Source organism: Prionailurus bengalensis, chromosome B1 (genome assembly GCF_016509475.1).
Source record: "Prionailurus bengalensis isolate Pbe53 chromosome B1, Fcat_Pben_1.1_paternal_pri, whole genome shotgun sequence".
Classification (NCBI taxonomy): domain Eukaryota; kingdom Metazoa; phylum Chordata; class Mammalia; order Carnivora; family Felidae; genus Prionailurus; species Prionailurus bengalensis.
The window spans coordinates 76,359,234-76,381,412 of record NC_057344.1 but is presented as its reverse complement, the minus strand read 5'-3'; the positions used below and the strand labels follow the sequence as shown (position 1 = coordinate 76,381,412).

At 39.1% G+C, this 22,179-nt stretch overlaps 1 pseudogene; it reads left to right on the top strand.

The window, feature by feature from the left end:
- Positions 1-10,592: 10,592 nt before the first annotated feature.
- On the top strand, positions 10,593-11,058 carry LOC122467846 (annotated as a pseudogene).
- The last annotated feature ends 11,121 nt before the right edge of the window (positions 11,059-22,179 follow it).

The window sequence follows — 22,179 nt, the reverse complement described above, 5'->3', positions numbered from 1 at the left end:
CCCGGCTGGCCTGTAACCTCATAAGCAATAAGACATGCTTAATGTTTCACGTTGCTGAGGTTTGGTGGTGGTTTGTCATGCAGCATGTGCTGGTTTGGGATCCTCTGCAATCATTCACTGAAATAGAATTAGAGGTGCAAGAAATTTATTTGAGAGGAACATCTGTGAAAAGGAGAAGGGAGACAGAAATACTGAACAAGGGGAACCACTACACAGACCTGACAAAGCCTCTGCTGGTCCAGGCATGTAAATGAATAGGCCCTTGCTCAGTCACTAGCTAAGGCTGCTTGGAAGCTGAGGCAGACACTGAAGAAGCTACCAACCAGAGGCTGTCAGCTTACCACTTCTTCATACGTGGGCAGCAAGAGCTTTCTGGAAGGGAGCAGCACCTCTCTGTGTCTGCCATGGTTCAGTCCTTGTCCCATGCAAATCTACTTCTCCATCCACATGCAGGAGTAGCTCAGGTTAACCACCGTCACTGCACTTGGTCTTAGGGCCTGCACTAGCTGTCCTAGCCTCTCTTCTCCACTATCCATTCTAGATCCCTCTTTCCCTCGGCTACCACCTCTGCTGGTCTTGGTGGCTTACCAACCTTTCATGATCAGGTTGTCTTAGCCCGTAGGAATCATATCCTTCTCAGTCTGGGGTTGTTTCACTTGTCTGTTCACAATTACAGTTGACCAAAGGAGAACCAAGAAGATGACCAAGTGGGTCATCTGAGTTCCGAACATAAGCCTCTCTGTTCCCATTATGTAAATTCAGCCTTACCTCCCGCTGTTGATCGAAGTTAATTCTCCCTGCCACAGTGGTCACTATTCTCACCTGCTGGCCTCTGGCCACAAGGGGCTCAAAGTGCCCAGATGATAGTCATAGTTTGTAATTCAATTGGACCCTTGTTGTAGCCTCTGGTGAAAGCATGCCTCTAATGACAACCAGTACCTCTAATCCTATAGAGCCCAAGAAGCATAACTCAGTAGATTATTGGGAGTGATGGTAAGTGAGGCCGCTCCTGTTCCCACCCCCTCATTTCCAGACCCACATATTCTTCTGATTGGAGACATAGCACCACCAAAAGAAAGATCTCTGATATAATGTGTATACTGCATTTTTATGGGTTAATCCCCTCTTCATAGGGTACAGCCTCCAACTTTGCACTTCAGCTATGGCTTTCTTCACGGGAATACATGTACATATACCTCTATACGTACATACACACATGCATACATATATATACACACATACATATACATATGTGTGTGTGTAAGTATGTATGAAACTAGTGTAAGAAACTAGAGTAAGAAGAATACTTTTTTTTAAAAAAAAGTACTATTGCATCCATCAAAAACAAATCCATAAAGCATGTGGGCATAAAATCCAAATCTCTCAAAGTCACATTCATGGAACAAGCGATTATTATTAGTCCCTCTCTTCAAATAAAAATGAAGCCTATATTGCAAAATCAAGACCAGGGCTCTCAGGAGCTGTAGCTTCAGGTTCAAAACATAATAAAATACATGAAAGTGTCAAAAATGAGAGTTCATTTCCTGACAGAAGGACATTTTTATTCAAATTCTTGACACATCTGAAAAAGAGAAATGTTAGTGCTTTATATACAGTGACCTAGAGCTTCTAATAGCCTTCGGCCAAGTGAAATTGTAATCCTTTTCCTTCACCACTTCATTGTCTTTATTCCTGTCTACATTTTAACTTCTCAAAAATTTCTTCTTTCCTTCCTCCCTCCTTTCTTTCAGTTTGTCCATATCTTTCACTTTATTTTTCCTTGGCAATTTCTTTGGTTTTCTTAATTGTTGTGTGCCTCAGTTTCCTCCTCTGTAAAATAGGGACAATAATAATGGCTATCTCACAAGAGACTTGTGAGGATTAAAGTGAGTTAATATATTAGTTTTTTTGAGGCTGCCATAATAAACTACCATAAACTGAGTGGCTTAGACAACAGAAATTTATTGTCTCACTGTTTTGGAGTCTAGAAGTCCAAGATGAATGTGTTGGGAGGGCTGAACCCTGTCTGAAGGTTCTAGGGAACTATCTATTCCAGGCATCTCCCCATGCTTCATGTAGTTCCTTGGCTTGTGGCTGTGTAACTCCAGTCTTTACATGGTGGTCTCCCTGTGTACATTGGACACATATCTCTGTGTCCAATTTTCACCTTTTTTTTTAAGTTTATTTATTTATTTTTGAGGGAGAGAGAGACAGAGAGAGAGAGAGAGAGAGAGAGAGAGAGAGAGAGCATGAGCAAGGGAGGGGCAGAGAGAGAAAGGGAGACATATAATCCGAAGCAGGCTCCAGGCTCCAACTTGTCAGCATAGAGCCTGACTGACACAGGGCTCGAACTCACAAACCACAAGATCATGACCTGAGCTGAAGTCAGACGCTTAACCGACTGAGCCACCCAGGCGCCCCTGAACTTCACCTTTTTATAAGGACACCAGTCTTATTGGATTAGAGGCTCACCTTTTCCAGTATGACCTCATCTTAAATAATTATATCTGTAGCTACTCTGTGAGCAAATAAGGTCATATTCTGGAGGTAGTGGGACTTTAACACAGGAATTAGGTGGAGGTGAGTGACACAATTCAACTCATGATACATATGTAAAGAACTTAGAACAGTTCTGGAACATAAAAGGCACAATGTAAATATTTGCTATTTATTGAGTGCATACTATGTGTGGAGCACCGTGCTGGGTACTGAGAATGTGACAGTAAAGCAGACACTGGTCTATTCCTCAAGGAGCTTGTGATTTAATAAGATCCAAGGCAGAGATGACATAGGGTGACTATCATCCCAGTTTGCTTATACATGGCTGTGGACTGGGGAATGATAGGTGGTTCCTGGGACCTAGAACTTTCAGTGCAAATATTAGCAAAGTCCAGGGCAAATCAGGCCAAGTCATTTACCCTGGAGGTGGGCAAGATAGGAGGATATATGATATAAGAGAGAACAGAGGAGAAGAACAGTGGCAGGAACTGCTTGTTTCCTCCAATATCTGTTATCTCCTTAGTGTTTGGTCATCAACAATAAAGACTACATTGTCCAGTGTTCCATGACACCAGGCATGGCCATGTGACTAAATTCTGGCCAATGGGAAATGGTGTGTGCCAAGTCAGAGAAATGTTTTAAAGAAAAGAGGCACACCATTCTTCACCTCTTTCTTCTGTGGGTTAGAATTTGAGTATAATGGCTGAAACTAGAGCAGCCATCTTTAACCACAAAATGGACGCCAAATATTAACAAACTAGGAGCCTGAACCCCTGGTAATTACAGAGAAGGCATACCTATTAGACCTCAAATATCTAGAATTCATTTATGTGAGAAATAACCTTCTACTTAAAAAAAATGTTTATTTTTTGAGAGAGAGAGAGAGAGCTCATGAACAGGGAAGGGGCAGAGGTAGAGGGAGACAGAGGATCTGACGCAGGCTCCACACTGACTGCAGAGAGCCCAATGTGGGACTTGAATTCGTGAACTCTGAGATCATGACCTGAGCTAAAGTTGGATGCTCAACCAACTGAGCCATCCAGGTGCCCCAACTTCTACTTTTGAATGCTAAGATTATTTTGGATTTTCTGGCACACAGTTAATATAATTCAATACATTACAGATATTAACCTTTGTCTTAAACAGTCATGAGAGGAGGTATGGGGGAAAGAAAGTGTTCTGCACAAAAAAAAGGTCATATTTCATATCTGATAAAGGGTTAGTATCCAAAAATCTATAAAGAATTTAGCAAACTCAACACCCAAAAAACAAATAATCCAGTTAAGAAATGGGCAGAAGACATGAATAGGCATTTTTCCAAAGATGATATCCAGATGACTAACAGATACATAAAAAGATGCTCAACATCACTCATCATCAGGGAAATACAAATCAAAACTACAATGAAATATCATGTGACCTTGCCTGAAATAATCTACTCTTTTTCTCCTTCTGCGTATAAAAGCCTCCCATTTTGTAAAGCTCCTTGGAGCTCCTTTCTATTTGCTACATGGAATGTTGTCCAATTCATGAATCAATGAATCATCGAAATAGGTCAGTCAAATCTTTAAATTCATACAATTGAATTTTTTTTTTAAAACAGATTTGGTGGCAGAGATGAAATCCAAAGTGAACTTCTGGTAGCATTCAGAGACTTTGAGAAACACAGGAATGGTACTACAGATCCTTCTGAGTTCTGTCTTTCTCTCTGTTTCTGATAGCCATGAGTAAGTTCCTCTCAGTTCTGAGCTCTATTGTTTTTTGCATCAAGATCCTGATCTAATTGGCTTTCTGGTCAGTTCCACTTTGGGAGCTGCTGGTAGTTCAGGGTGCAATTATCATGTAATTGATGGAAACCCTCAGCCCTTGATTCTCTCCTAAGATCCAGGTGGGAACTGCTGGTAGGAGTTCACGGTTACCCGTTTATGTGGAGCCCCCCATCCACAGCGCCCATTTGTTGAGGTATGCTCATTCAATCCTTCCTCTGTTCTAACTTCCAAGGTGGGAAGGTCCTTCTATCAGCAAGAATGCATTAACATCTCTTGGTTATTACCACCATATTAAGGTGCACATGTTTGTCTTGTTTTGTGTAGATAAAGGCTATTGCTAGTGGGAATCTTAGAAGCAGTCACAATATTGGCAGGCACAGATCAAGTACTTAAAAGCTGTGAGAGTACTTGCCACCTAACTGGAAGACTCCTGTGTTAGGATAAGTTGGTCATGGAATGCCTTAGGTTGACACTGGATTATCCACTAGCCTCAAGAAAATGTACATACAATGAGGTACATTGTAAAACATCACACAGTTTCTAGCCCAGTGCCATAACCTTATTAGGTGTTATATCCAAGAGAACCAAAGGCATAGATAGATAGATAGATCCTTAAAGTCCAAAGAATCAAGTATACCACCTTCCAGCATACCTGCTTATTTTGTCTAAGAACTATATAGTCCCAAAAGCTATAAATATCTACAAAAATGGCAAAACCTTACTAAAAACAGTACAGATTGCAATGCCCATTATGGGGGATCTTCTAGTTAGACAAGATCATTCATTTAAGAAATGCAGTTGAGGGTGCCTGGGTTGCTCAGTTGATCTCATAGTTTGTGAAATTGAGCTCTGTATCGACTCTGCACTGAAGTGTGGAGGCTACTTGGGATTCTCTCTTTCTCTCTCTCTTTCTGCCCTTCCCCACTCATGCCTGTGCATGCACATGCTCTCTCTCTCAAAATCAACATTAAAAAAAAAAAAGGAAGTTCAGTTAAAAGCGTGTGTTCCCAAATTAAACAAAGAGAATGGAATACCAATTTTAATCAGTATACAGAAGCTTCTAAAAGGCTTCAGAATTCCAAAATAGCTTCATTAAAAGATTTGTTACAAAAGGCTAATGAAAAATTAAAAACACGAGAGGTACCTAAAACAATAATAAGACCTACGTGATTCCTACTGCATTCCTTTATCCTTCCTTACCTGAGTACTCATGCTTTATTAACTCTTTGTCTGAATTGACTTTCCACTCTGAAGAGACTATTAAACAGCTACCTTTAATAATAAAACTACTCAAGGTTATAGGAGATCCTCCTCAGATATCTTTTATTCCTTGGTCAAATACCAAACTAAGGGCCATAGTTAAAAAATTTCCTAAGCCCGGGGAGGATCTCCAAATGTTTTCTGAGGAATTTAGAGTCATTATTAGGGCCTATGAAACTGGGCTTCCTGATCTTTATTAGCTTCTGCATATGCTGGTAGGACCTGGGGGAGCCAAGAAATGGATGTGGGAAGCAGGATGGTGTAAACCCAAGGATGATATCTGAGATCCTTGACCTTCAAGACAGTCTCCTAACGGACCAGAAGAAGCTTGTAAAATAAGAACCAATCTTTAAAAGTCATTCCTAGAGTCTTCCCTGCCCACATTGATCTGTCTGTTATTTAAACATGCAAACAAAAGAAGATGAATCTGTGGCAGACTTTAAAACCCATCTGGAAGCTCTCCTCCTGTGGCATTCCAGGTTCCATGCAATAAATGAGGTCATCTGCTCTAGCTGTTCTGTTTGTAAATGGATTATCTCCTGAGATTAGTGGATTAATAAAAAAGCAGAAAATAGGATGGGAGGCTACCAGTTTGAGTGAACTCATGACACAGCTGAGCACTTTGAAAGGACTTTGGAACAAGACTGTAGGCCAAAGTCCACTAAGCTATTGGCCTTACAGATAGAACAGACCCAAAACCATCCACCTAAAAACACTTGGGTCCCCTCATTGCACACATCTAAGGGTCTACCATCAAAATGATGGCCTAAGGGTCAGTGCTTCATTTGCAATCAACTGGGACACTGGGGGAAAAGTCTCAAAGAGTCTTACACAAATTCTTCAACATAACTTGAATGAAGTAGCTCTGTAGTCAGAAGCTCATAATCAGAAACTGATTTAAGTTGCAACCCAAATCTTTGAGGCGTTAAAAGCAACTGTCCTTACAAATCTTTACAAAACTAACACAAAACAAAACCAAAAAAACCACCTTGTTTCAAGTTCTTTTATACCTAGTGAGTTTTGTGTTGATTCATGGCAGTAATTCTAAAATGAAAGTTGTAGGTCTCTGTATCTCTCTCACTCTCTCTCTCTCTCTCTATGTGTGTGTGTGTGTCTGTCTATCTATCTATCTATCTATCTATCTATCTATCTATCTATCTATCTATATGTATCTATCTATATATACATGTATCTATCTATCTATCTATCTATCTATACATATATACTGTAGATGTATGGTAATTTTATACCTCTGGATGGTATTACCAAAATTAATTTATAAAAGAGCTCTATTTAGTTGGCTTAAAGGTAAGTGCTTATATAGATTAAATTCTCAGAAATATAATAGAAACTAACCCAAGTGAATTTCAAGTTCATGTGATCTGGGGAAATATTCAATATTAAAGCTAACTTAAAGTTTATTGATTTCATTAAAATAGACATGTCTTCAGAGTTATCAACATTAAAAATAATGCAGACATACAACTTTTATTCTACCTATGCTTGCTAAAGGTCAAATGAGTTCAGGTTATCTCCTATAAAATTTGTCAATAAGAAAAACAGCTTGGGATGGTAAATGATATTGTCTAATGTCTCATTAAGTTTTTAGTAGGATAAAAAGTTTTTAAGTGAACTTTTAAAATAGTTTTCCCAAATTTTTTTGGTAACTTGAAACCTTAAGTTTTGCTAAGTTAAGTTAAATGATGAATTAAGTTAAATTTATTGAATATCTAGATCATTGTATGTATTTCCAAATATGATAAAATACTAAAGCATTTATTAGTGAACATCAGTTTATCTATTTTTTGCTTCCTTTCACAGAAGAACTGAAGATATTTGTGTCTATTAGTAAACATGTATTGTGCTCCACCAAAAAATTTACTATGAAAAACTATATGTTCCTAGAAATTATAAAAGGTGTTTATAAATTAAGGCCAAAAATAAATAAAAACAAATAAATAAATAACAGATTTGCAAAGCCACAGAATGTTAACATGAAAGAAAATTCACAATTGTTTACTTCTTTATTTTCACTAGAAATTAAGGTGTTTTTTTTTTTTAATTTTTTTTTAACGTTTATTTATTTTGGAGACAGAGAGAGACAGAGCATGAACGGGGGAGGGTCAGAGAGAGGGGGAGACACAGAATCCGAAACAGGCTCCAGGCTCTGACTGTCAGCACAGAGCCCGACGCGGGGCTCGAACTCAGGGACCGTGAGATCATGACCTGAGCTGAAGTCAGCCACTTAACCAACTGAGCCACCCAGGCACCCCTAGAAATTAAGGTTTTTAAGGATTAATAATTCTAATATGAGTGACTAAAACCACTAGAAATAAGGGAAATATCTCTGTATGCAAGGAAAGTAGGATGTGTGTTTCAGTAAAAGAAAGTATAAGGTATGGAAATACATTTTTGTTGAGAGAAAAGAAAATAATTTTGTCCTAAAGAGAGGCTGGTTATTTCAGAATGGGAAAGAAGAAAACATAGGACAAAATTTTACAAAGTTCATGGAAAAAAGAATTTAGAGAACAGAATTTCATGTGTGGCCAAGCTGGAAAAGATTGCATAGTTTGTTACAAGGATTTTAAAAATAAGGTATAATAGCAATAGTGTACTTCTATAAAACTAAATCTTCATATTATTTTATCTGCTAAAAGAACAAGTTTTCTTAGATTATTTGTCTGCTCTTAATAAGAAATTATGCAACTATTTGACCTTCTGTATTTGCCAATGAAGTCTTTAATTGTCAAAATGGTTAAATGGGTAATAAATATTGTTTAACAGTGACCTATGATCCTATTTGAACTTTTTGATATTTTTGACAATCTTCCCAACATCAAGTTCTAAATGAAATCATTTTGACTTTGAACTAACTTTGGAGTTTTTTAGTGGATACCTGGAACATCTAAAATGATTTGCTCTCTCCCCTTATAAAAAGGAAGATGTTAAACTATTTAGACATATTTCACATGTTAACTTATGTGGGAAGCATTGTCAAATAAGAAGTAATACTAAGCATTCTTTTTGTTGTATTTATATAGGTCTATAGTACTGTTCTGTATAGAAATTGTTTGTGTGACTTGTCATGCATTTCTGCCCAGAGTTGCACGTATACAATCATGGGGGCCTTAGTTGGCTTGTAGTCTGTTTCTGGTCTCAGGATAGAACTGGCCCTTTTATTCCTGATGCCAAGAGGGATTAATGTGCTTCACGGACTTTATCCAGATCAGGCTGGCCCCCTGGAATGGACCAGGGAGGGAAGAGGAATATACAGATACCCAGGCTCCTAAGATTGTGAGATACGGTAAGAGAAACAGGGAAAAAACAACTTTCTTGGAACTGCACAAACTTAATGACTCAATGACTCACCATAAATCACACCCAGGTAGTATATATATTGCCCTCAGAAGAATAGCTAGCTGGAAGTCTCACCTGAGGGGAGGACACTCCACAAGGACCCTCAATCGGGACTCCAACCAGGCTGTTCACCGTGGGGTTTCGACAGCCAGAAGGTTGCATGTTGTAAGAACCTAATTTGATGTATTAAGCCCTCTTTGTTCTTCTCTCTACTTCTCTCCCTCTTTATGTTTACTATAATTGTTTAATTCCGTATGTTCTCTTTCCCTTATAATTAATAAAGTCTTCCACCATGAAACCAGAAGTACGTCTATTGTGAATTACTATTATTTAGAACAGGTGTAAGTGTTCCAAAAATTGATGAAACTCCTGGAAATCTATATGTCCTAGTAATATGTTATTGATCATAGTTCCAGTTATTATTATAAAATATTATGTTACAAAAATAAGCAAATTTCCTTGTCAACTCCGTTATAATGAACTCTCATCAGATATTCAATAATGGATATTTTAAAGTCTTTTGTCTTTTACAGAGAATTATTGTTTTACTCTGATATTTTGCAAAAGTACCAAGTGCTTTGTCTTCAAGAAGATTCATGGAAAGGACTCTGGCAAACACAGATTTCTGATAACTTTACCATCATAAAGCTGAACTGAATAAGAATTTCCAGAACTAATAACAAAACAAAACAAAACACTGGATTCAAGCAGAACAAGAATAAATAATGTGGAATTGAGTGAACTGAGGAGTATGACTATAGTTTTTATGACTTATTGTTTGAAAGAGCTCTGGTTCTTTAAATGTTTTGTTTTTCCAGATTTGAGGAAACTTTAAGTTATCCCTGACAGCAATTTGGTAAAGTGTACAATTGTAAACAAAGATGAAACATTTATTTTTTTCTCTGTATCTGATCCCTCCTGAATTCAGAAACTCTTCAGTATTATTTTTGTGGCAAAATTATTATTTATTTACATAAATTTGATAAGAATTTATTGTCCTTATAAAGGAACACAATTGGAAATATTAGCTATATTTCCTAAGCTTTAATTGGAATGTCATATTTGAGATAGATGTGCATAGATTCAGATGTGGCCAGACAGATTTAAGGAACTAAAGCTGACTTTACAGAGCCAATAAAACCCCTTGGAAAAATAGACCTGGTGCCCTGCTTACAAAGTTCCAACAAAGCAGACTTAAAAAGTGCTCATAGCGGCACCTGGGTGGCTCAGTCAGTTAAGCCTCTAACTTGGCTTCAGCTAAGGTCATGATCTCACAGTTCATGGGTTCAAGCCCTGAGTAGGGTTCTGCCTTGGCAGTGTGGAGCCTGCTTGGGTTTCTCTCTCTCTCTCTCTCTCTCTCTCTCTCTCTCTGCCCCTCCCCAGCACTCTCTCTCTCTCTCTCTCTCTCTGCCCCTCCCCAGCACTCTCTCTCTCTCTCTCTCTCTCTCTCTCTCTCTCTTTCTGTTTCTCTCTCTCTCACACACACACACCAAATAAATAAAGAAAGAAATTAACTTTAAAAATAATAAAAAGGTAAAAAGTGCTTCTATGAGGCCGTGGTACTGGGAGCTCGGCAGGTATGGGGCCGACACTTGCAGTCTGGTGGCCGCACAGCCCTAAGCACACTGTGCCTTGGCAGAAGCAGCAGCATCAGCAGCAGTAGAGCCACCCCCACCATCACAGCCCCTGCGCTGGTGCAGTCACCCTCATGACCTCTGTTCTTCCTCCCTTCACCTGCACCATGGCTGATCAGCTGACAGAAGAACAGATTGCTGAGCTCAAGGAAGCTTTCTCCCTATTTGACAAAGATGGTGGTGGCGCTGTCACAACAAGGAAATTTGGAACTGTCGTGAGGTCACTGGGTCAGAACCCAACAGAAGACGAATTGCAGGATATGATCAACAAGGTAGATGTGGACAATGTTGGCACCATTGAGTTCCCAGAGTTTTTGACTATGACAGCTGGAAAAATGAAAGAATCAGATAGTAAAGAAGAAATTCGGAAGGCATTCTGAGTCTTTGACAAGGATATCAATGGTCACATCAGTGCAGCAGAACTATGTCATGTCATGACAAACTTAGGAGAAAAACTAACAGATGAAGAAGTAGGTGAAATGATCAGGGAAGCAGATATTGATGGAGATGGACAAGTCAACTATGAAGAATTTGTGTAAGCAGTGCCTGGGTGGCTCAGTCGGTTAAGCGTCCGACTTTGGCTCAGGTCACAATCTCACAGCTCATGAGTTCGAGCCCCTAGTTGGGTTCTGTGCTGACAGCTCAGAGCTTACAACCTGCTTTGGATTCTATGTCTTCCTCCCTGTCTGCCCCTCCCCAACTCTCACTCTGTCTCTCTCTCTCTTTCTCTCAAAAATAAATAAACATTAAAAAAATTTTTTTAGAAGAAAAGAAGTAGCTATCATTGGTGTTCATTCTGCCCAAGAAACTCGATTAAGACTTCATATTTTAACTAAACATGAAACCCTTTCTTCTTCCCTTTCTTTCTTTTACTCTGGCACTGGCCTGGAAAGATAACACCATCATCTGATTCCCCCAGGCCACATCTTTCAGACTATTGGATTTGTCATCAAGAATTCCAATCTGTCCATGATGCTAGTGATTCCCTCATACATTTCCTTGTCTCTGGTTAAGAACCCTAAACCCAGGGAAACTTGTGTCCAGGTTCTAGGCAAAGAAAGGGACACATAGCAACCAGAATAAAACTGCCTGTGTGGTCTATAGACCCTTAAAATTTTATTGACTTCCATGACTGTCACCTTTCCAGGCCTGACTCAGAGGAGGCATTCATGATTCAAGATTTGCTTCCTTTGTCAGGGCCCACTTCCCTGGTTAGTAGTGAGTACAAATGAGGCTATGATCAGGAATTTCTCCTTAACTCTCAAAAATATTGCAGAATCTGCTGCTAGAACAGTAGTTGCCCAGCAAAAAATCCTTTGACTCTCTGGCCAAAGCTGTTCTTGATAATAGGATAAGCCTTAATTATCTTTAGGTTGAGCAAAGAAGTATCTGTGCTATAGCCAACATCACTTGCCAACACCTGGATTAACACTTCTGAGGATGTTGAAACTTAATTACATAAGGTCACTGAGCAAACCACTTGGCTTAAGTGTTTCCTTCAATGAATTCTTTCTTTGACTTCTTTGATTTTTGGGGGCCGTGGCTTTGAAGTGTACTCCAGACATTGGGAATTATCCTGCTTATAATAATCATAGAAACCTCCCTAATGCATTGTTTTCTCTTGAGAGCTCTAAATTTATGTTTGCAGCCACTAACCACCAACCAAATGATCTCCCTAAGACTGGAACATCAGAAAAGGAACAAAGAGAATGACCAACTTAAAAATTGTGAAGCAGAGAGGCACCTGGGTGGCTCAGTCGGTTGAGTGTCCGACTTCGGCTCAGGTCATGATCTCATGGTTTGTGAGTTTGAGCCCCGCGTCGGGCTCTGTGCTGACAGCTGGGAACGTGGAACCTGCTTCGGATTCTGTGTCTCATTCTCTCTCTGCCCGGGCACTCCCCCACTTGTGCTCTGTCTCTCTCTGTCTCTCAAAAATAAATACATGTAAAAATTTTTTTTGGGGGTGGCGCCTGGGTGGCTCAGTCGGTTAAGCGGCCGACTTCAGCTCGGGTCATGATCTCGCGGTCCTTGAGTTCGAGCCCCACGCCGGGCTCTGTGCTGACAGCTCAGAGCCTGGAGCTTGTTTCCGATTCTGTGTCTCCCGCTCTCTCTGACCCTCCCCCGTTCCTGCTCTGTCTCTCCCTGTCTCAAAAATAAATAAAACGTTAAAAAAAAAATTAAATAAAAAAATTTTTTTAAAAATTGTGAACCAGAAGGCATTGCTTATGAATATCACAACGATTCAGCAAAAACATTGCAACCTGTGAATACCACATAGAGGATCAACAAAGACTGAAAACTTTTGAGTGATAGCTAGGAGTCGTGCTAATCCCTTAAATTTTGATCACATCTCTCAGTTAAGCTGAGAGTTTGATCAAAAGGGGGTAATTGTTAAAAAGGACCAGCAATCCCCAAATTGAGTCACTGTGCTAAGCCCTGTGTCAGCAAACCAAACCTGATGAGCCTCTCCCAAGACTAATCTTAACCAGCCAGTCTGGAATTTCCTGGTCAGTACTAGTGAGGTAATCCACCTGATAGACTTTTTGGCCCCTAAAGGAAGTTGACCTTACTTGAAATAATCCATTCTCTTTCTCCTTCTGCCTATAAAAGCTTTCTGTTTTGTACTGCTCCTCGGAGCTCCTTTTTATTTGTTAGATGGGATGCTACCTGATTCACGGATCATTGAATAAAGTCAATATGATCTTTAAATTTTTTAATGTTTATTTTTGAGAGAGAGAGAATGGGGGGGGGAGGGGCAGATAGAGAGGGAGACACAGAATCCAAAGCAGGCTCCAGGCTCTGAGCTGTCAGTACAGAGCCTGATGCAGGGCTCGAACCCATGAACTGTGAGATCATGACCTGAGCTGAAGTCAGACGCTTAACCAACTGAGCCACCAGGTGCCCCTTTATCCTCATTTTATAGATAAGGCAGCTAAGTCACATGAAGGTTATAGAAGACATAAGGTACATGATACATGGTGATGTAGGAAACAAAGGCAAAAGAAAAAATTAAATTTCCTTACAACTTACAGCCCACTGACAAGTCCTTGAGACAGGCAGAGCAACCTTCCTCTACGAGTTCAACTGCCTTGATGTTAATACTTTGCTAAGCGCAGACAGCAACCTTATCTTTTTTTCCTTTATGATTTTATCATTTTAAGAATGTTATATAAATGACTTTTTTTTTCACTTTTCTGTGGCTTGCTGGAACATATTTTTAAAACTCTATTTTTATTTATCTCTAGTGTTTGTGAGTGTATCTCTTTGTATAGCTATTTCATTGGTTGCTCCCACTATTACATCATAATATATACATAATTTATCAGTCTACTGGTGTTACATTTTACTAATTAATTTACTAATTACATTTACTAATTGATTAATTACCAGTTCAAATTGTAGATATTTTATCTCCCCTTACCCTCCCTGCTTATAATGTAATCACTGCAGATATTTTCTCCAGGTACATGAGAAACACAATAGTGTTAAAACTTTTTTTTAAAATCTTATTTATTTTTGAGAGACTGAGAGACAGAGCACAAGCAGGAGCAAACAGAGAAAGAGGGAGACACAGAATCCGAAGCAGGCTCCTGGCTCTGAGCTGTCAGCACAGAGCCTGATGCGGGGCTCGAACTCACGAACAGTGAGATCATGACCTGAGCCTTAGTCAAATGCCCAACTGACTGAGTCACCCAGGCGCCCCTAGTGTTAAAACTTCTGATTTAACCATCAAACATGATTTGGAAAACTCAAGAGGCAAAGGAAAGTCTATTGCATTTACCTCTATTATTGCTCTTTCTGTTCTTTCTTTCTAATGATGATCTAAGAGTCCTATTTTTTTTTAAATGTTTCCCAAAAAACCCCACAAAACTCATTTCCTTTCTGCTTAGAGAACTTCCTTTAGCCATTCTAAAGGTAAGTCCGCTGGTGACATATTCTATTACTTTTCCTTCATCTGTGAAAAAGCATGTGTTTTCCCTTCATTCATGAAGTATATTTCTGATGGATATAGAATTTGGGTTGGTAGTTATTTTCATTTAGCACCTGAAAAATATTATGCCACTTCCTTCTGACATGTATGCTTTCTGATGAGAAATCCACCGTCATTAGACTTGTTTCCCTCTCTAGGTAACCAATTTATTGATCTTTCTGTCCTTTCAAGATTTTCTTTGGCTTCAATTTTCAGGGATTTGACTGTGCTGTATCTTGGTGTGGATACCTTTGAATTTATCATATTTGGGATCATTTAATTTCTTGAATCTGTAGGTTTATATCTTTTGCCAGTTTGGGGGAATTTTCAGCCATTATTACTTTAAATGCTTTTTCAGCCCCATTCTCTTTCTCTTCTCCTTCTGTGATGGTCTGAATGTTAGATTTTTCATAATAGTCCCACAGGTATCTGACATTCTGTTCACTTTTTTTTTTTTGAGCTTTATAATTACTTTCATTCTACATTTTTTTAATGTTTATTTTTGAGGGAGAGAGAGAGTGAGAGAGGGAGAGAGAGAGAGCATGAGCAAGGGAGGGGCAGAAAGAGAGGGAGATACAGAATCTGAAGCAGGCTCCAGACTCTGGGCTTCAGCACAGACCCCAATACCAGGGCTCGAACTCAGGATCTATGAGATCATGACCTGGGCCAAAGTCAGCCGCTTAACTGACTGAGCCACCCAGGTGCCCCATTATCCTACATTGTTATTGTAATTACTGTGTTTGTGTGAGACCATTTAGAAGGCAACCTTATCTTTATATTAACCCAATCTCCAGGATCTTGTAAGTCTTTCTTAACATATAAAATTTCCTTTGGAAACTTCCTTCATCTCTACCCTTCCCCCCCAAATATATGTTAGTAATCATCCTCCAAGTGTATGGCCCACTGATATAATCTGAAGAGCCTCATGACTGAGGTTTTATTAGACAGTAATAAATGACCTTTTCCTACTAACAGCTAGCCTCCTCAAAGTCCTGGAAACCTTGCTTCCAAAATTCCTTAGAGGATTACACTATCCCTAACCCCCTCCCAACTTGAAAGTTCATAATCAGTCACCTGTCACAACCTCAGGACAGCTCTTTCTGCCCATAGGTACTGTTCCCATTCTTTAATAAAATCACCTTTTGCATCGAAGATGTTTCAATAATTCTTCTTTGGCCAATGGCTCCAAACCCACCTCACAAGGTACATGGATGTCCAACTAAAATTCTAAAAGAGGAAAGAGAAAACAATTGACAAAAGGCAACTTTTGAAAGGATAAGGACTGAATATTATCCAGAATTAATAAAAATCATGAATCTTCAGATTAATGAAGTACATCAAATCCCAAGTAGATCTCTAAAGCAATGCTAATACAAAAAATAATAACTAACATTTATTGAGTACTTATCAGTTAGACTATTCTAAATGAATTATATAAATTATTATATCATTAACCTTCAGAGCACAGCAACCTTATGAGATAATCCCTGCCATTATCCTCAGTTTGCTGATAAGAAAACTGAGACAGAGGGGTGAAGTAGCCCTCCTAAGATCACAGCCTGCAAATAGTGAAGCCAGGATTGAAACTCAGACTATTTGATTCCAAAGAATGTACATTTCACACCAAGAAAGGAAATGATTTTTTTTAATGATTATTTATTTATTTTGAGAGAGACAGAGAGCTCCCAAGTGTGCAAGTGGGGAAGGGACAGAGAGAGAGGGAAAGAGAGAATCAGACTCTCTGAGAGAATCAGAGAGAGAGAACAGATTCTGCGCTGAGCATGGTGGGGCTCGGGGCTCAATCTCACAATGATGAGATCATGACCTGAGCTGATATCAAGGGTTGGATACTTAACTGACTGAGCCACCCAGGTGCCCCAAGAAAAGAAAATGTTTTAATATTATTTTATGCCCTACATCTTAACATTACATCTGAACAATCTTACATCTTAATAGCCTATGCCCTTGCTAAAAAGTGTGGTCCATGGACTAGTGGCATCAGTATTGTATGACACCATGTTTAAATATAGAATATCAGTTGCATTCTAGACTACTGAATCAGAATCCATTTTTTAATAAGATCCCCAGGTGATTCACACACAAAGTTTGAAAAGCACTATTCTATGCACTCCCAAGCCCAATCTTTTTGCAATACAGTAATAAAAATGGCTAACTTTAACCCTTTGATGCAACTGGTTGTAGTTTTCTGGTATTATACTGCAAACTCCCCCTGAGCAGAGACTGTGTCTGCTTTGCCTATGACTACATTCTGAGTGCCTGATACCAAGTTGGGACATAGTACATTTTTGATAACCACTTTGGTTCAATAAGTAAATAAATATTGGCCAAAAATAGATAGAATTTTTTTATGGGAACAAGAAAATATGGTATTAAAATGACCTCTGTTTTCTTTCATCTAAGTTACATTTTAAAAATATATCATTGGGTGCCTGGGTGGCTCAGTCAGTTAAGTATCTGACTCTTGATTTCAGCTCAGGTCATGACCTCATGGTTCGTGAGATCAAGCCCTATGTCCAGCTCTGCACTGATGATGTGGAGACTGCTTGGGATTCTCTCCCTCCCTCTCTCTCTGCCCCTCCCTTACTCCATGCTCTTTCTCTTTCTCTCAAAATAAATAAGCTTAAAAAAACCTTTTTTTAAATATCAGACTTGGGGTACCTGGGAGGCTCAGTTGGTTAAGCATCTGACTCTTGATTTTGGCTCAAGTTATGATCCCAGGGTTGTGGGATTGAGCACTAAGTCAGGGTCCACGTTGAGCTTGGAACCTGCTTAAGACTCAATCTCTCTCTCTCTCTCTCTCTTTCTCTCTCTCTCCCTCTGACCCTCTCCCCTGCTCTCTCTCTCTTTCTCTCTAAAATAAATAAAAATATAAATATAAAAATATATCAGATTAGTAGATATTGGTAATGTTCTTGAATTGTTCTGAATTGAATTCAATGCTATTTCTTCTGCTATATTAAAATCAATGCTAAATATATATTATTAAAATAATTAGGTAGAAGTTAATTTTCTTTTTTAATAGTTCAACAAGTGTCTGATATGGGATAGCTGAAAAGTACAAATAGTGTTTTGTGCTTTTCTCCCCCCAGAAAAGTACAAATAGCATTCAGCCCTCAGCATTCAGCATTCAGCATTCAGTTTAACATATGTGATGATTTCAACAATACAATAGAAATCAAAGGTAAATTTTTTAATTTCTACTTCTCAAGTAAAGAAGCCACACAACAACAAAAAAAGTAATGCCACCACATGTAAGCATTCCAACCATCTAGAGAAGAAAGCAGATGGGTCTTCTGTAAAGTCTTGGACTCAGTCAATTTCATTCCTAAAGTTTCTCTTCAAATTGGTGTTTATTTGCAAACATGTTATGTGTGGAATCTTGAGTTACTGTGCTTCCCTCTAATTCTGCTTTTGGAAGACAAACATTTTTGCTTTTCTTTGCTTATGTTGCATCTCCATAGCAATTGTCAGAACTCTTCCTCACCCACCACGTTGACCTCAGCAAGACCAAAAATGTCTTACACAGAGCTTGTCTTATTTTGTTCCCTCCAAAGGGAATGTTCCACTTCAGCAGTTCTTAGAGCTAAATATCATAAGCAAATTAGTGGGACTGACATATTTTATGAAATTCAGTACTTGGAAACCCTACATACCTAACTGTGACTAGTGTTTACTGCCCACTGACCCCACCCCACCCTCTGCACTTCCAGTCACTCTCAGTTTGTCACTGTCCCCAACATACCCTTCTTGTTTATGTTTCTACCTCAGGAGACATGCTGTTACTTCTGCCCAGACTACTTAGAAAGCAAAAGGGTAGAAAGAACATGGGCTTTGGGCAAACCTTGATTCATTTTTTTCATTCTGTGATTTTGAGCAAGTTCATTAACTACTCTGAACTATTTATTGATCAGAAAAATAAGAAATAACAATATAGAGGGGTTAAGGCTGTTATAAGAACTAAGTGAAATAGCAGTAATATTAATTAACAGTTAATGAACACCTTATGTGGCATTATTGTGCCAAGTGCCTATATTATTTGAATTAATTTTTAAAAAATGTATATTTATTTTGAAAGAGAGAGAGAGAGCATGCACATGTGCATGAGCAGCGGAGGGGCAGAGAGAGAGAGAGAGGGAGAGAGAATCTCAAGCAGGCTCCATGCTGTCAACATGGAGCCTGACACTGGGCTTTAAACCCATGAACAATGAGATCATGACCTGAGGTGAAATCAAGAGTCAGATGCTTAACTGACTGAGCCCCTTGAATTAATTTTTATATCAGTAGGAAACCTATCCTTTCAGTAGTTCTTTCTGTATTGTGAAATGATGAGTTTTTTAAATGTACCTGTCTTATACACTAAGCCATTAGTTCCTCAAGGACTAGGACATTATCTTCTTATTGCTCTCGGAATCAAGCAAACATTGTGTCTGATACAAAGCAGGAAACTGGTGAATGTCTACTTCATGGGTTGATAGTATGGCATTGTTGACATCCCAGCTATTTTTGCACTGTCACCTATACTCTCCAAGTCTCAGGTGTTCATCTACTAAAAATCATACCTTGCAGGATTATTTTGAAGAGTAAAAATGATAATGTGCCACAAAAAGACACGGAGGAAACTTAAGTGCATATGGCTAAGCAAAAGTAGCCAATCTGAGAAGGCTGTATACTCTGATTCCAACTGTATGACATTCTAGAAAGGGCAAAATTGTGGATACAGTAAAAAGATCACTTCCAGAGAGGGGTTCCAGAGAGGCAGGGAGGGAAGATAATTGGATGGAGAATAGTGGATTTTTAAGACAGTGAATTTATTACATATGATACAAAAGTAATCCATTGTCAAAACCTATGGGGTGTATAACACAAAATGTGAACCCTAGTGTACTGTGGACTTTATCTAATAATAATCTATCAATTTTGGTTCATTACTTTTAACAAAAGTACCACATTAATGCAAGATGTTAATTATACAAGAAACTAGGTTGGGGAATGAGGGGGTATATGGGAACTCTGTACTTCCTGTCTGATTTTCCTGTAAACCTAAAGTTCTCTAAAATAATTAAGTCTATTAATTATTTTTTAAATATAAAATAAAATAATAATATGAACATAATGATATTTCAATATATGATAAGCTTTTTAAGAATTACATTCAGCCAGGGCACTTGGAGAGTCAGTTAAGCTTCTGACTCTTGATTTGGGCTCAGGTCATGATTTCATGGTTTGTGAGATGGAGCCTCACATTGGTCTTTGAGTGGCAGTACGGAATCTGCTTGGGAGTTTCTCTCTCCCCCTCTCTCTGCCCCTCCTCTGTTCTCCCTCTCTCTCCCAAAATAAATACATAAACTTAAAAAAAAAAAGAAGAATTAAATTCAACCGATAGTTATTGAATGCTTACTTTGTACTAGGCACAGTGCTGGGCGCTGGAGTTATTTACAGGGAAGACCTTGTCCCTGTCTTCAAGGGATTTAAATCTAATGAAAGGCACAGAGATACAAAGAGATACTTTTCAATACAAGGTGACATGCATAGATATACACAGAGGAAGCACATCTCACCCAGTCCAGAGGAGAGGTGGCTAGGGCAGGGAAGTCTTACTGCAGGAAGTTACCCCCGAACTGAGCCTTGAAAATAAGCAGATATTAACCAGATAAGGAAGAGGGGAAAGTGTAAGAAGAAACTTCCAGGCATGATCAAAAGAGAGAGGTGTAAACATAGTATTCAGGGAATTATACGTAGTTGAATATTACTGTGGGTAAGAGACAAAAGGCTGTAGGAGCCACAGGTGAAGATGACAAGGTAGGGAGAGGTGAAATTAAAAAAAACCTTTATATGCCATGCTGAGGGATCCATTGCTGGGGCAATAGGGATCCCTACAAAGATTTTAAGCATCAGAGAGACCTGGTAGCCAGGAAGAAGATTGAGAAGGGCCAGTCTTTTGGACTCGGCTCCCTCTTCTTATCATGTCCTTAGTCCCTGTGCGGCACTGCTCCTACCACATAGGCGGTTTGTTTTTCTGGAAAGGGTCTAGGTGCTGACAGCAGGTGAAGATTTGAAAGTGAAGATTTTGGCAGCCAAATGGAGATGATGTGGGGCATGAAAGGAAAGCAAAGAAGATGGAGGCGCGCCTGGGTGGCTGAGTTGGTTGAGCATCCACCTTCAGCTCAGGTCAAGATCTCACGGTCTGTGAGTTGGAGCCTCGCATGGGGCTCTGTGCTGCTGACAGATCGGAGCCTGGAGCCTGCTTCGGATTCTGTGTCTCTTTCCCTTTCTGCTCCACCTCTGCTCACACTCTGTTTCCCTCTCAAAAATAAAGATTAAAAAAAAAAAAAAAAGCAAAGGAGATGGATATTTTATCAGGCGGCTCATGGCCCATTAAGGCTGCTTTTCTATGACACAGACTCTTTCCACTTCGATCTACTACTCATTGGCTTGATCTTCAGAATATCATCTCCAAAATCCCAGGAGAGGAAGTAATTGAAATATTTAAGGAATACTACTATCATTCTTTTTTTTCTCAGATATTTTATCAACCACTGTAAGTGGTTAATATAAAAACTGAGCAAGGGGCTGGCTAAGTTGGAGGAGCATGTGACTCTTGATTTCGGGGTTGTGAGTTCAAACTCCACTCTGCGTGTAGAGATTACTTAAGCAAATAAAAACTGAAAACTGAATAAAAACAAAAACTGAGCAGCAATCAGAAACCCAGATGTGTAAGAAAAAAGCATGAAGGCACTATTAGATGATCTCAAAGAAGATAAACTGAACACAGTTTCTAGCCCATAGTTTGGCTTCAGCTTCCATGAAAATGTATAAAGGGCATTTATGGAGAAATCAGTGGGCAAGGTCATGAGCAAGACCTGGGAAACATAGAACTTAATAAAAATTGGGACTACTGGTAGGTGGTTAGGTACAGGACATCTGGCAAGACTATGGTGGGGGTTGGGGATGGGGCAGGGGGTTGCTCTTTATTTTTTGCCTCTAAGTTCACCAAAGGTCATCCCAGTTCTGGAGTAGGTCAAAGCAGAAAACTTCTGTGGGGTTTAATGGGTTCCTCAGCTTATCTGGGTGGTAGGTCATGGTGGGGTAGGGGGATAGGTGGGCAGGAGAACAGAAATTCCATCAAAACATGGATAAGGCAAAGAAAATGCAAATAACAACCTGGATCAGGCTCATTTAGGCATTCCATTCTCAGATTTTAAAAAGTAGTACAATGGCAGTTGACATCTTAATGATAACCTCTCTCAAGGCTTCTTCTCTCTTGAGTTATAACGCTCCAATTCGTTGTTCTCTATATGTGGTATATAAGCTAATACACCCCCATCTTGAAGTCTCACTTTACCTATTTCCTTACTTGGATATTCTTTTCCTATAATCCATACCTTCTTCTTTCTTCATTTACACTTTCTTTTTTTTTTTGATTTAACATGTCCTCCCTCCCTTAACTTCTTGAGAAAGCATGCATGGAAGCTAAGGTTTTTGAGAATTTATATGTATTCTACCTTTATTCTTTGTTTGTTTGTTTGTTTGTTTTTGCAAGTTTGTTTGTTTTGCAAGAGCAATTTGTTAAAGCAAAAGTACACTCTCAAGGTGGGAGAGAGGGTGGGTTCCACAAGGTGGAACCATCCTCTTTATTCTTTTTTTTCTTCTTCAAATTTTTATTTGAATT